This window comes from Lepisma saccharinum, chromosome 12 (genome assembly GCF_977018435.1).
Source record: "Lepisma saccharinum chromosome 12, izLepSacc3.1, whole genome shotgun sequence".
In the NCBI taxonomy this organism is placed as follows: domain Eukaryota; kingdom Metazoa; phylum Arthropoda; class Insecta; order Zygentoma; family Lepismatidae; genus Lepisma; species Lepisma saccharinum.
This window is the reverse complement of record NC_139240.1, coordinates 64,342,866-64,355,105: the sequence shown is the minus strand read 5'-3', so window position 1 is coordinate 64,355,105 and position 12,240 is coordinate 64,342,866. Positions and strand designations below refer to the sequence as shown.

Sequence of the window (12,240 nt, the reverse complement as noted above, 5' to 3'; positions counted from 1 at the left end):
GCTAAATCACGATGGGGTTGTAGTGCAATGACAACAGTGAAGGATGGTGGATTTCCCCAGTATATTGTTCACAAATGGGAAGGGCTGATTGCACAGACTGAAGTACACCTTTACAAAAGGTTTGCCCGCGAAAGAAAAATTGTGCCAAATTATAACTTTTTTTTTGTGAGAACACAAAAGTCCATTACCAAGGGATTTTTACCAAGGGATTTTTTTTTATTGTGAAGGTGACTTTACCCAAAGTTTTTAGGTAAATATTGTGTAAATTCTATCTGGTGGTGGATTATCATCCAGTCATGCACATGAATGACTTTTTAGCTGTCGATCATAAATAAGTTCAATGAACGTTCATTGTAAGTTTGAGATATTCCTGAGGGTCAATGGTAAAAAATACTTGATGATCTGTTATGGAAATAGTGCTATTTTTAAAAATTTTGAACGTCCGTTCAATTTAATTTCAAATTTGACTCCTTTCATGATTTGTAAGTAGGGGGATAAAATATATTTACTTAATACTTTACTGCGTTATTTTATCACCAATTACATATATATATATTACAGTCAGAAAACACAACATAAGATAGTTCTGTGTCATCATATACAAAAATACTTTTAGGCATAGGTCTTATGTAAAATCAAATACATTAATTATTTGTTGTTTTTTCTTTTCCAAAGACATTATTTAGTGGAATAATATGACAGACTTACTATTGATAATGACCACACAAAACACACCATAAAAATTTCATTCAATTTCAACTTTCTGGGGCCGGCCACCGTGGGGGAGTGGTTAGCACATCGCGCTACGATGCCAGGGGTCCCGGGTTCGAATTTCGGCTTGGCCACGGATGTTTGTGAGTGTCCATTCATCAATTTCATCATATCATCACTCATCCCCATCTTCGCAAATTGGCCAAAAGTGGCACAAAAAGCGAAGTAAAATAAAGCAAATCAATCAACTTTCTGGATATACGACAAATAACACTATTTCTGTCTCAGATCCTCCGATTATGGGGAGCAAGGGCCTTGATAAGAATTCAGCTGACGAAAGAAAGCCCTCATTCCATCTCACTGTTTTTATTACATTGGTGGGAACAAAACAGGGTCGTGTGTGTCCCGACCCACCTAAAATCACTTTATTAGATGAATTTCAACTTAAGTGGCACCATTGTTCTCTGCTGGCGCTTTATTTTCCATATCTGTCGTTCAAAGACTAATGTACGTATAAACATGGTTTAGTACCGCAAATTCAAAAGAACTAATAATTTATTCATGTGCAATATATGGGCAATTTATTCTGCAGACACATACAGATAATACAACTAAAGAATGAAATATGTGGAGGTGTTAATAAGAAATTTGCTAGTGGGAGAGTCCAATTACATAGGAAGTAATTCACTACCCTTTCCTTACGTAGTTACTTGGAACTTTCGTAGGTTTGAAAATAGTATATACTTTTATTTCTATAAAAGCATAATGTTGTTTAAGAACGGTTATTAGATTCCTCTGCACTAAATTTCTAAGTGAGACTATTAAGGGGGAACTTCTTCCTTCCCCCACATTTACTCACTGTATGCAAAGAGTGTGAATACTTTTTTGCTGAAATGGGAAAATCAACCACAGCAAGAAACTAATAAAATACGCGTACGTCTGTTTTTATGAACAGCTGTAGAATTATCTACAAACTTGTTGAAATTCACAGTTTTGCTAGCTTGTACTCATTGGACGAAATACATACAGCCATGGACGGTGCTACAAGGAGGTTAGGGGGGGATGAAACCCCAACAACAGATCTAAGCTCCCTGTAGCCCCCAGATTTTTATAGTATGGTAGACGCCTTGCGATTGAAAATTAAATTCCCTTAGGGCAAGGCCATTGCAATGTTCAAGTACATTTCCTGCTTTTATAAGATCGCAAGATTATTACAACGTGTTGTACGTAAAATCGTGGTTGGAGGTGGCAGCTGCAGATCTGCATGGATCAACAACGGACCAAAGGCTCCCCTCTACCAACCTACCACACACAAACATAAACACCAACATACCCTCTACGCTCTATTTATAATATGTGTGTGTGTTTGTGTGTCTGTATGTATATTATAATGCATGTGTGTGTGTGTGAAGTTCTTGATCCTGCGTCCCCATTACATAATAATTAATGTAAATTACTATGACTCAAATCTAATTATACTTGTGAAATATATACTTTTAGGTTGACCTTAGTTTTCGAGGTGTGGTCATTCTTGCCCCCCTTCCAGACGTTCCATGCCCCTATATTATTATACTTTCACCTAGAAATTTAGTGGAGAGCAATATTGTCGCTGTTATTAAACAATATTATACTCTAAAAATAAATGGCGCAACCACAATGGGACAGGGGGCCATTGCCTTATGCCTTTTTCCAACCTTGGACGGAAATCATTGAAGTAAAAGAAAGCAAGACTAGCAGAATCTACTAGTAGCAGGACAAAAGGATACTCAAGACGGAATTAGTTTTCACGTCCATCTTGCATTATTTCTTCCAGACGGTCAGGATCACTTGCAGGGGGTTACAGAGGGACAATTGTCCCCTCGACTTTAAATTTTATACAAATAAAAATACATTTCGTAAAATTTTCTTTCTCGCTTCGCTCGGGGTACCTGCTTTTCTTGCAGTCTTGTCAACTTCCGAGCCGTAGCTAGGAAGTAGCGGGAGTTGGCCCTGGGCGCCGAACAATCTGATTGAGAAAAATTGTAAAAGAGAATGCCATGCCGTCCCAAGAAATTTTTTGCGCCCTATTCAATCAATACTCTTTTCAACTTTCAAAAATTTGAATCGAAAAATTTTCTTGCTCGCTTCGCTCGCAGTTTCTTTTCTCCAATACATTGTAAATTACCAGAAAGAAAGTAAGAACGAGTAAGTAATTCAGACAGTTGCTGCTATAACAGTTTGGTTTGGAGGAAAACGAGCGCTCACATTTCAGAGACAGTCTATATAATTTTTGCTGTTGGTTTGTTAAGGGGAGGATGAATAGATTACGTAATGTATTTAAATAATATGTTAATACCTAGGTATATATATATAATATACACTCTCGCGCACGCGAACACACACACATATATATATCACATCAATGCAAAAAACTAAAACAGTGAGATAAAATGAGGTTTTTCTTTGCTGATCTGACTTAATTTTCAAGGTTTTTGCCCCACCCCCCCTTATCAGAGGGTCTGCGCACGCCTATGATGTTGGTACCTTCTTCTAATAATAAAAAGGTAAAAAGTAAAAGGTAAAGTGTTCCCCTGTGCATAGCACCACGCCATGAAGGCGTATAGGGGGTGTGGGGGTAACGCCCCACACTTTCTTGATCCGGTTGTGAGTGGGGTTGATGTGATCAGCATCACGCCCCTGACCACCTTTACCCCCCAGGTACCCATGTTATTCGATGCTGGGTGGACACCGGGGCCGCTTCCACCGTTAGAAAAGTTCCCGGATTTGAACCGGCCGGGGATCGAACCCGGGACCTTTAGTATGGTAGTCAGACGCGTTACCGACTGAGCCACCGCGGCCACCTCTAATAATAAAAACAAGTTAAAATAACAGTAATATTAAATTAATAATATTAAAATATTAATTAATATTGTTATCACATGAATGGGAAAAGATGGCATAAGAATAGGAATATAACAGCACGTATTCATTATCTAGCTCATGAATAGTTCAGATCGCTTCAATTTGTATAAAAACAACTGACCTGGTAAGGTGATTGTGAAACAGATAAGGAATTGAATATTGTTTGAATAACGAAAAAGGATGTTAGATCCATTTGACGAAATGAAAAGCTCTTAATTTAATATTTAATCATATTACTTAAGTAGTGGTGTGCATAAATCTTATTTGATACAGTCATCCAAAGTTGTATGACCCCAATGTAATCCTTCCCTTAGAATATGTTTGACGGAAATACACGTCTCTCGATTATACGACAGATGCTAAACAAAACAAGCATATTTACATTATTTAATTTTAGTACTTCGTAAGTCTCTCGTCGAAGATTCGGACTCCCTGGACACCCCGCCTCCCCTAAATACTCCTTGGCTTTCAGTTGTATTGCGATGTTCGTCAATGTGTGTTTTTCTCGTCTATGTTTTTTCTTCTTTCAGACACTCGGAAAAAGTTTTGTCTTGTAACAGGAAACCTGTTATGGTCAGACTCTTGAGCGGGGGGAGAGTAGCGGACAGGGAACCTTGTGGTCTGCTTCTTTTGACAGAGCAAAACCCTCCCTCCAGCAAAGGTCTCCCATGCAATGGATTTGCCTTCGAAGGGGGAAATTGAATCAATATTGGTGAGACTACGATGAATACATGACATCTGTCCGCTGCTTTTTTCGAGCAACGCTGATACGGGCTCTTAAGTTTCAGGGTGGTGGCTGCAACCCTGACTGGAGAGCTACTGGACTTGAGAAAATAATCTTTGCTATGCACCTGCTTGAACTTCTTCTCTGTGGAGCGAGGAGTGGTTGTTGTTTTCCTCGAAGCAGGGTGGGCTACTACGGGAAGCGTTGTAGTTTGAGTGGACACGTCGCTGGTTTGTACACCTATACTTCGACGGGTAAGAGCAGCTGCAGCAACTGTAGCGAATGGCACAGGTAAAGTGGTGCGTATGCTTTCATGGAGATGTTGTTTTGCTTCACCAACGGAGATTTTCTCTGTGACGACCAACTCTCTGATTTTCTTCTCTTGTTGGAAAGAGGGGCAGTCACGATGCCACACTGGGTGCTCGCCTTTGCAATTAATGCATTTGGGACCAGAAGAACAAGGTTCGGTCCCATTATCAGGCAGACTACACTTACCACAAAGGGCGGTAGTGGCCTTGCAGGAAGGTTGAGTGTGCCCAAAGTGCTGGCATTTGAAACATCGCATCAGGTTAGGGATGTACGGCCAGACTTTGAGTCTCAAATATCCAGCCCATACCCTATCTGGGAGAGTGGTCGTTTCAAAGGTCAGTATAATTGAAGCAGTTGGTAGAAGTTCTCCGGATTTTCGCGTTTTTATTCGCTGCACTGCGGTCACATGTTGGTCTGAGAGTGCTTGAAGAATCTCTTCCTCCTCAGCATTCAGCAGATCCCAGTGGCAAATCACACCTTTACTACTGTTAAGTTGACGATGTGGTTCAACATTAACAGGGAAGTTGCCCAAAGATCTTAACTTTAAAAGGTTGTTGGTCTGGCGATCTGTGCTGGTCTGGATAAGTAGACTCCCGTTTCTTAGCTTTTTTATTTCTGGTACGTCTGAACCAGCGGCGTAGTCTAGCTGTTTCTTGATCAGAAACGGTGACAAGTCCTTTAATGTAGCAGCTCCATGTTTCTTGGTTGTTGTAGATTCATCATTACTCTCGGTCTTCTGCACAATACTAATCACAAGATAATGTGGCACGTTACTTGTCTTTTCCAATAATTGAAGTGGGCTCGAAGGCCGTGCTCGTTTTGGGGGTTTCACCCCATTTGAGTTGTTTTTTGTACCCATATACAAAATGTTATTATTGTCGCCTCGACATGCCCTCTATGCCGAGGAAGGCCTACCCCCAAATATGGAGGCTACTCGAGGACCAAACCGAAATTACCGAGGCCACGTTCGCGACTGCACCTACCCCTGCAGCCAACACTGTCCCATCGGCAAGTGCAACTCACACCTTGGGATAGGTTTTTTTTTTATCAAGGTTGTCTCCTCTAGCAGGACCCTTAGTTATAGGGACGTCAAAGATATGGAGATGAATGACGTGATGGAATGGTGAAAACATGAGATATGGTTGTGAAGAATGAGTGAAATGATGAGATGAAAATGGCCTCCCTATCTTAGTTAGAGGGAGGTCAAAGATATGGAGATGAATGACGTGATGGAATGGTGAAAACGTGAGATATGGATGTGAAGAATGGGTGAAATGATGAGATGAAAATGGCCTGCCTACTAAGCCCCCTCGCCCCGTCAAGGCAGTCCTACATGGAGGGGGGGACAAGGTTTTGACAGCTACACTGCAGTACAGATAGTTAAAGTCTTTGCTGTCAGACACATATGCCATGGCACACAAAATTTAGTGTCATGCTACAACCAATGCCAGAACAGTGGTGATTATGCCGAAAATGAGATTGGAGTCACTGTAACTAATGCTTTTATTTACTACTGATATTCTTGTTTTATTTATGCCTAATCAGTAGGGACCTTGATCGTTTGTTATTTTTCTTCCAAATTGGTGTCATTCTTTTTGTATTTATTTATTTACTTATTTTTACAATTTTTTTCCAAAATTCACACTTTCATCTTAGCACATTTTCTGGCAAATATACCTAAAATTATACCTTCATGGTGTTTTTAAACTACTGTTTTAAATTATAGGTCATGTGGTGTACGTATTTTCATAACAGTTTGATATGTTGGATCCGATTTTTGAAGAAATTATTTTCCATTATTTCTCACTACACAAATGCCAATGTTACGACTCCCCTGTGGCAGTAGGTGAGCATTCGATCTCCACCAAAATCGCACCACTTAGCTCGGTGATTCAAAACACTTCTCGCATGACAAATACTGATGATGCGGCTTCTGTATGAACCCTGTTACTTTGCTCTGTGGTGCAAATTGTTCTGATAGAAGTTGAGAAAATCCTGGGAAATATTTGATTGAATGTAGCTGTCGGAATTACTCCATACACAACATGCATTATGGTTTTCTAGGGGTGTGCGGGACAGAATCTTTTTGGTCGGGACAGGAAATTTTTAAAATCTCAGCATTCAAGATGGGACGGGAAATATTCGGAATTTCCCGAATCTCTGGAAATCTCGAATTCTACATGTCATTTTCACCTTAAGTGATTGTTTTTGTATTTCTGGAATAAAATCTAACAATTTCCAATAAGTTTCAGACAATTCCAATGCAGAAAACGTCGAGAATTAATGACTTTTTAAAATGATCATTCAGTATTTCCTGACTGCTCGGGGTTCCGAAAATCGGGAAGTAATTTCTCGAAGTCTGAATCGGGATGGGAATTTTTTTTCCAGATCCCGGTCCCAACTTTTCGGAATCTCTCTCACCCTTACAGTATTCTCTTGGATAAAATGTTGGAAAACTTGTGTGTTCTAGATACACAAATATGGCACATTTTGTTTCTTTAAGCCTAAAAAAGACATGAATGTTGGATTTCAAGGTATTTTTTGTTGCTTAATCAACAAATTCACATTTAAAGCCAAATTCTCGTTATTTAGATATTTCGAATGGGTAAAAAACACTACTTCCCAGCAATTTACATTTTCACTATTATCGCGTTTGTGAAAAATCAAGGTCCCTAGTAATTGGAACTTACTTTATGGATGCCCCTCGTATAAATCAGTAGATGAACAGGGAAATTTTAGCAGGGCTGGCAGAGAAACGCCAATTTCAGAAGAAAGTGATATGCTTTTAGGATTGAATGATTAGAGTAATCATAATATTAAAATATTTACGTATTTATTATTATAAATTTTTTTCATAACATTGGACATTCCAAAAGTTTAAACAGACAGGACCAAAAAAGGAGGGGGGGGCATGAATTGCAATACTAGTGTTGCAGAAAACTTACGTTGGGAGCAACACTGGTCATGGTGTGATGTTAACGGGTTGTAATTGTGATCTGCCTTTGGATAAACTTTTCTGTGTTTATTAATAATGTGGAACTGAAGATTATAGTGATTTCTTTCACGTAAGTACTGTTTATGTAATTGTGAATCTGGACAGTGGAAGAATGAACCGTATGAATCGAATTAGTTAATTTAAGGTTGAACTGCTCAATGTAAACAAACCGAGTCACAGAATAGAACCGAGTCTCATGCTTGGCAAGATTGCCAGCTCTTACATTGGAACTATATGCCGGAGCACAGTCACACAATTGTTCGATTACACTGTCCAACAATGGTTTTGTTAAATGTAAAATTTCAACGGTTCTTTATGTTTTGCCACCTGCTGATTCCGAAAATGAAGTCAGAAATTGTCAATCACACACCATTTTTTTGTAACAATAAAAATATAATTCTGCATTATTATTGCAGCATGCAGTCCATAATTAGCTGATTGGTAGGCAATATTTAAAATACTTTTGTCTTTGCTAAACAATTTGCGTGAATGACAACAATTAAACTTGTTAAACAATCGAACTGAAAAATTTGACAACGATTAACTTTTCAACACAATACTGTGATTTAACTGTTATGTCTACTTCTCATTTCAATAGCAAGTTGTCTGGAGGAAAAAAGCTTTCCTGAGTGTTCTTCAGTTCCAGTGAGTGTTTCGAAGAAGTTGCGTAAACAACAGGAACAATTTTTGTTATATCTGTGGTGAGTTGACCTTAAAAGCAAATAGGAGAACATTTACTCCTTGCGTAAGAAGAGCTTTGAGTGTTACTTTGACAATAAGATAGATGGAAACAAGAAATGGGCCCCTGATATCTGTTGTGCAAACTGTGTAACGCTTTTGAGTGGTTGGCTGAAAGAATCTCGTCATATGCTTTTTGGAGTTCCTATGATATGGCGGGAACCTGAGGATCATATAACAGACTGACATTTTTGCTTGACAAATATATCTGGGATAAATTCGAAATCAAGGCATACAGTGAAATATCCATCACTAGAATCAGCAACTCAACTGGTGCCTCATGGACCTGGAGTTCCCATACCTGCTCCACAAGATGACATAAGTGTAACGGAAGAAAGTGAAAGTGTTCATAACAAATGTAGTAAATTGCATAATGATCCTGATTTTGCGGGGAGTGTTTCAACAGCTGAACCTCACTTAATAACTCAAGAGGATCTTAACGATTTAGTTCGAAATCTAGAGTTAAGTAATGGTAAAGCAGAACTGCCAGCATCGCGATTAAAAGGATGGAATTTGTTGGAGAGTTACACTAGAGTTACTTTTTTCCGGCAACGCCAAAAAGACTTTGTAGATACGTATGCTGAAGATAAGGACCTTGTTTTCTGTTGTAACATCGATGGTCTATTAAGAGTCAATACGTGTTGTCCATAAAAGTGAAGAATGGCATTTGTTTTTAGACTCTTCCAAAACAAGTTTGAAAGGAGTGCTACTGCATAATTGAAATAAATATCCAATCATTCCCGTAGCATATTCCTGGTGCATGAAGGAAAGTTATGAAAATGTGAAACTGTTATTAACAAATATCCAGTACTGTTAATACTCTTGGCAGATATGTGGAGATTTAAAAGTTATTGCTATCGTCTTAGGATTAGGTTACACCAAATTTTGCTGTTTCCTGTGTAAATGGGACAGCAGAGATAGAAAAAATAATTATGTTAAAAAGAACTGGCCGAAGAGAGAGTCACTCATTGCAGGACAGGAGAATTTTGTTCATCCACCACTTGTAAGTTCAGACAAAATCTTACTCCATCCTCTCCACATAAAGCTTGGTCTGATGAAGAATTTTGTAAACGGAATGGACCGTGAGGGTGGTGAATTTATGTTCTTCAAAGAGAGGTTTCCGCAAATTACTGAGGCGAAACTAAAAGAGGGAATATTTGTTGGCCCTCAAATCAGGAAACTAATGAAAGATAATGATTTTGAAAAGAACCTAAATGAGCTGGAATTGGCTGCTTGGCAATCTTTCAAGGAAGTTTGCATAAATTTCCTCAGAAACTACAAGTCAGAAAATTACAGAGAACTTGTCAGTAATTTGATTCAGAACTATCATGCTCTGGGGTGTAATATGTCTCTGAAGATACACTTTTTAGACTCAGACCTCGTTTCTTCCCGCAAAACCTTGGGACAATGAGCGATGAACATGGAGAACATTTCCACCAGGAAATTGGTGAAATTGAAAGGCACTACCAGGGAAAATGGACAACAAATATGTTGGCAGATTATTGCTGGACACTAAAAAGAGATGTTCCTCAGGCAAAGTACAGCCGAAAATCAAGTTCCAAAACATTCTAGATATGCCATTGTAAATAATATTGCATCATATTGCATCATATCACTATAAGGCTATATAAGATTTGTATGTACCTGATATTTTGTATGCACCCTGTTACTCAAATTTCATGGGTGATGGATAAATTCTGTAATTAGATTTGAAATCACCCACAACTTCTCTTTTAGTGTTATTTTTTGCCTGATTTTTTCTTCTTTGATTATATTTTCAATTATCGTCAATTATTAACAGACATTAAACTGAACTTGTATTTATTGTTTTCTTGAAAGTAGTGTGTGTGAATATTAGTACAAACATGGGACTTTGTGAGAAATGGTGCTCGAAGATCAAGTTTAACAACTGAAACCCTGGTTTTGTTTTCAAATGATTGTCCAACTATACAGGAAGTGTATCATTTATTGTTAGCAATTCAGAAATAGAAACATTAAAGCTATCTCAAAAAACGATTGAAGAAGATCTGGGAAAATCGTTGAATCTTGCTCATGAAAAACTAGATGAGAATACTAAGCGTTTGAAGAGTCATGGAGAATCTTTGCAAAAGTGTTATGATACAATTGACAATATAAAGTCTGAGAACTTAAGATTGCGAAACCAAGTACAATCTTTGGAATTGCAGATTGATGAATTAGATCAGTATGAACGAAGGGACACATTGGAATTTCATGGTATTCCTTGTCAGGCTAATGAGAATACAATGCAAATAGTGAAGGATGTTGGTCGAGCATTGGATTATCATATAGACACGAACATGATCAGCTGCTGTCACAGACTGAAGTCTTTCTCATCTCAACAACCACCAGGAATCATCGCGAAATTTGTTAAACGCATAGATAGGGATAATTTGCTGCGAAAAAAGAAAACTAAAAAGACATTACGGAATTGTGATTTGGGTTATAGTACTGGTAGTTTGATTTATATTAACCAAAATTTAACAAAACGTCGTAAACAAATATTTATTGAAGCCAGGAAAGTAAAGAGAGATAAGAACTTTGCTTATGTTTGGATTGACATGACGGGGACTATTAAGCTTAGAAACCCCTAATGACCCCCAGGTGTACATTTTAAATAGTGTGGATGATGTGCATGCCCTAATTAGCAATGCCGCCAATGGAGAACAATAACTTATTATGCTATTATCAAAATGTAAGGGGCATAAATACCAAATTAACTGAGTTGCACTTGGGTGTCATAGCAACTGATTATGATATCATTGTTCTTACGGAATCTTGGCTGACAAGTGATGTTCAAAATTCATAACTATTAGACAATAGGTATCCGATATTTAGACAAGATCGAACAAAAACTAGGGGGGAAGGTGTGTTGGTCGCCGTCAGGGAAACTATTTGTGTAAAATTAGATGTCAATTGATTGTATAGAAATTGTATTTTTGCATATAAGTTGTGATGTCAAAAGTTATTTATTTATATCATTGTATATTCCTCCTGACACTAAATTGGATAAATATTTAAACCTATATTCTCTGTTAGAAGAGGTGTATATCTCTTATAATGGTAATATATTTATTATTGGAGATTTTAATATCCCAACAATATTGGATTCACATATTGATCTTACGCAGTGTGGGAATATCGCAAATGCACTTAATGATTTTATGGATTTATTGGATTTAAGTAGTATTAATGACATAAAAAATAATAACAATAAAACTTTGGATCTGGTGTTAACCAATGTTAAACACCGTATTAATGTTTTAAAAAGTATGTTTCCGCTCTTACCAGTTGACGGACACCACCCTCCTCTTATATTTAATTTACCTTTTCATTTTAAGTGCTCTCGAAATAAATTGTTTTCAGCTATGGGGTTTAACTTTAAGCAAGCTAATTTTTTGAAGTTGTATCAGGATCTTGCTGGTGGTAGTCCGGAGGAATTGCTTCAATATAAACACCCAAATAATGCAGTTGATAAGTTTTATCAGACCTTTTACGATATACTTAAAAAACATGTGCCAAAAAAAAAGAATTCATAAAACAAACTCGTATCCTTGTTTGTTTAATGTTGAAATAATAAGAGTATTGAAACGCAAGGAATTACATAGGCGTAAAAGACATATTTCTAATTATCATAATGAATGATTTATTCAGTTACGAAGAGAATCTAAGAAGTTAATAAACTTAGCCTACAAAAACTATGTAAACAATGTGCAAAATGAAATTCGAAATGATTCAAAACAATTTTGGCAATATATAAAGTTTTTAGCAACCTTTTTTACAGAAGTGAAACCTCGCACCTTTTTTCTTGCTTTACACTAATTTGACATGGCATGAAGCGATA

At 37.5% G+C, this 12,240-nt stretch overlaps 1 protein-coding gene across 1 annotated transcript in view; it reads right to left on the bottom strand.

Annotated features, from left to right (window-relative positions):
* LOC145996166 (uncharacterized) overlaps positions 1 to 12,240 on the bottom strand; it is an 80,011-nt gene that overhangs the window by 13,855 nt on the left and 53,916 nt on the right. The gene's annotated exons all lie outside the window — the stretch shown is intronic.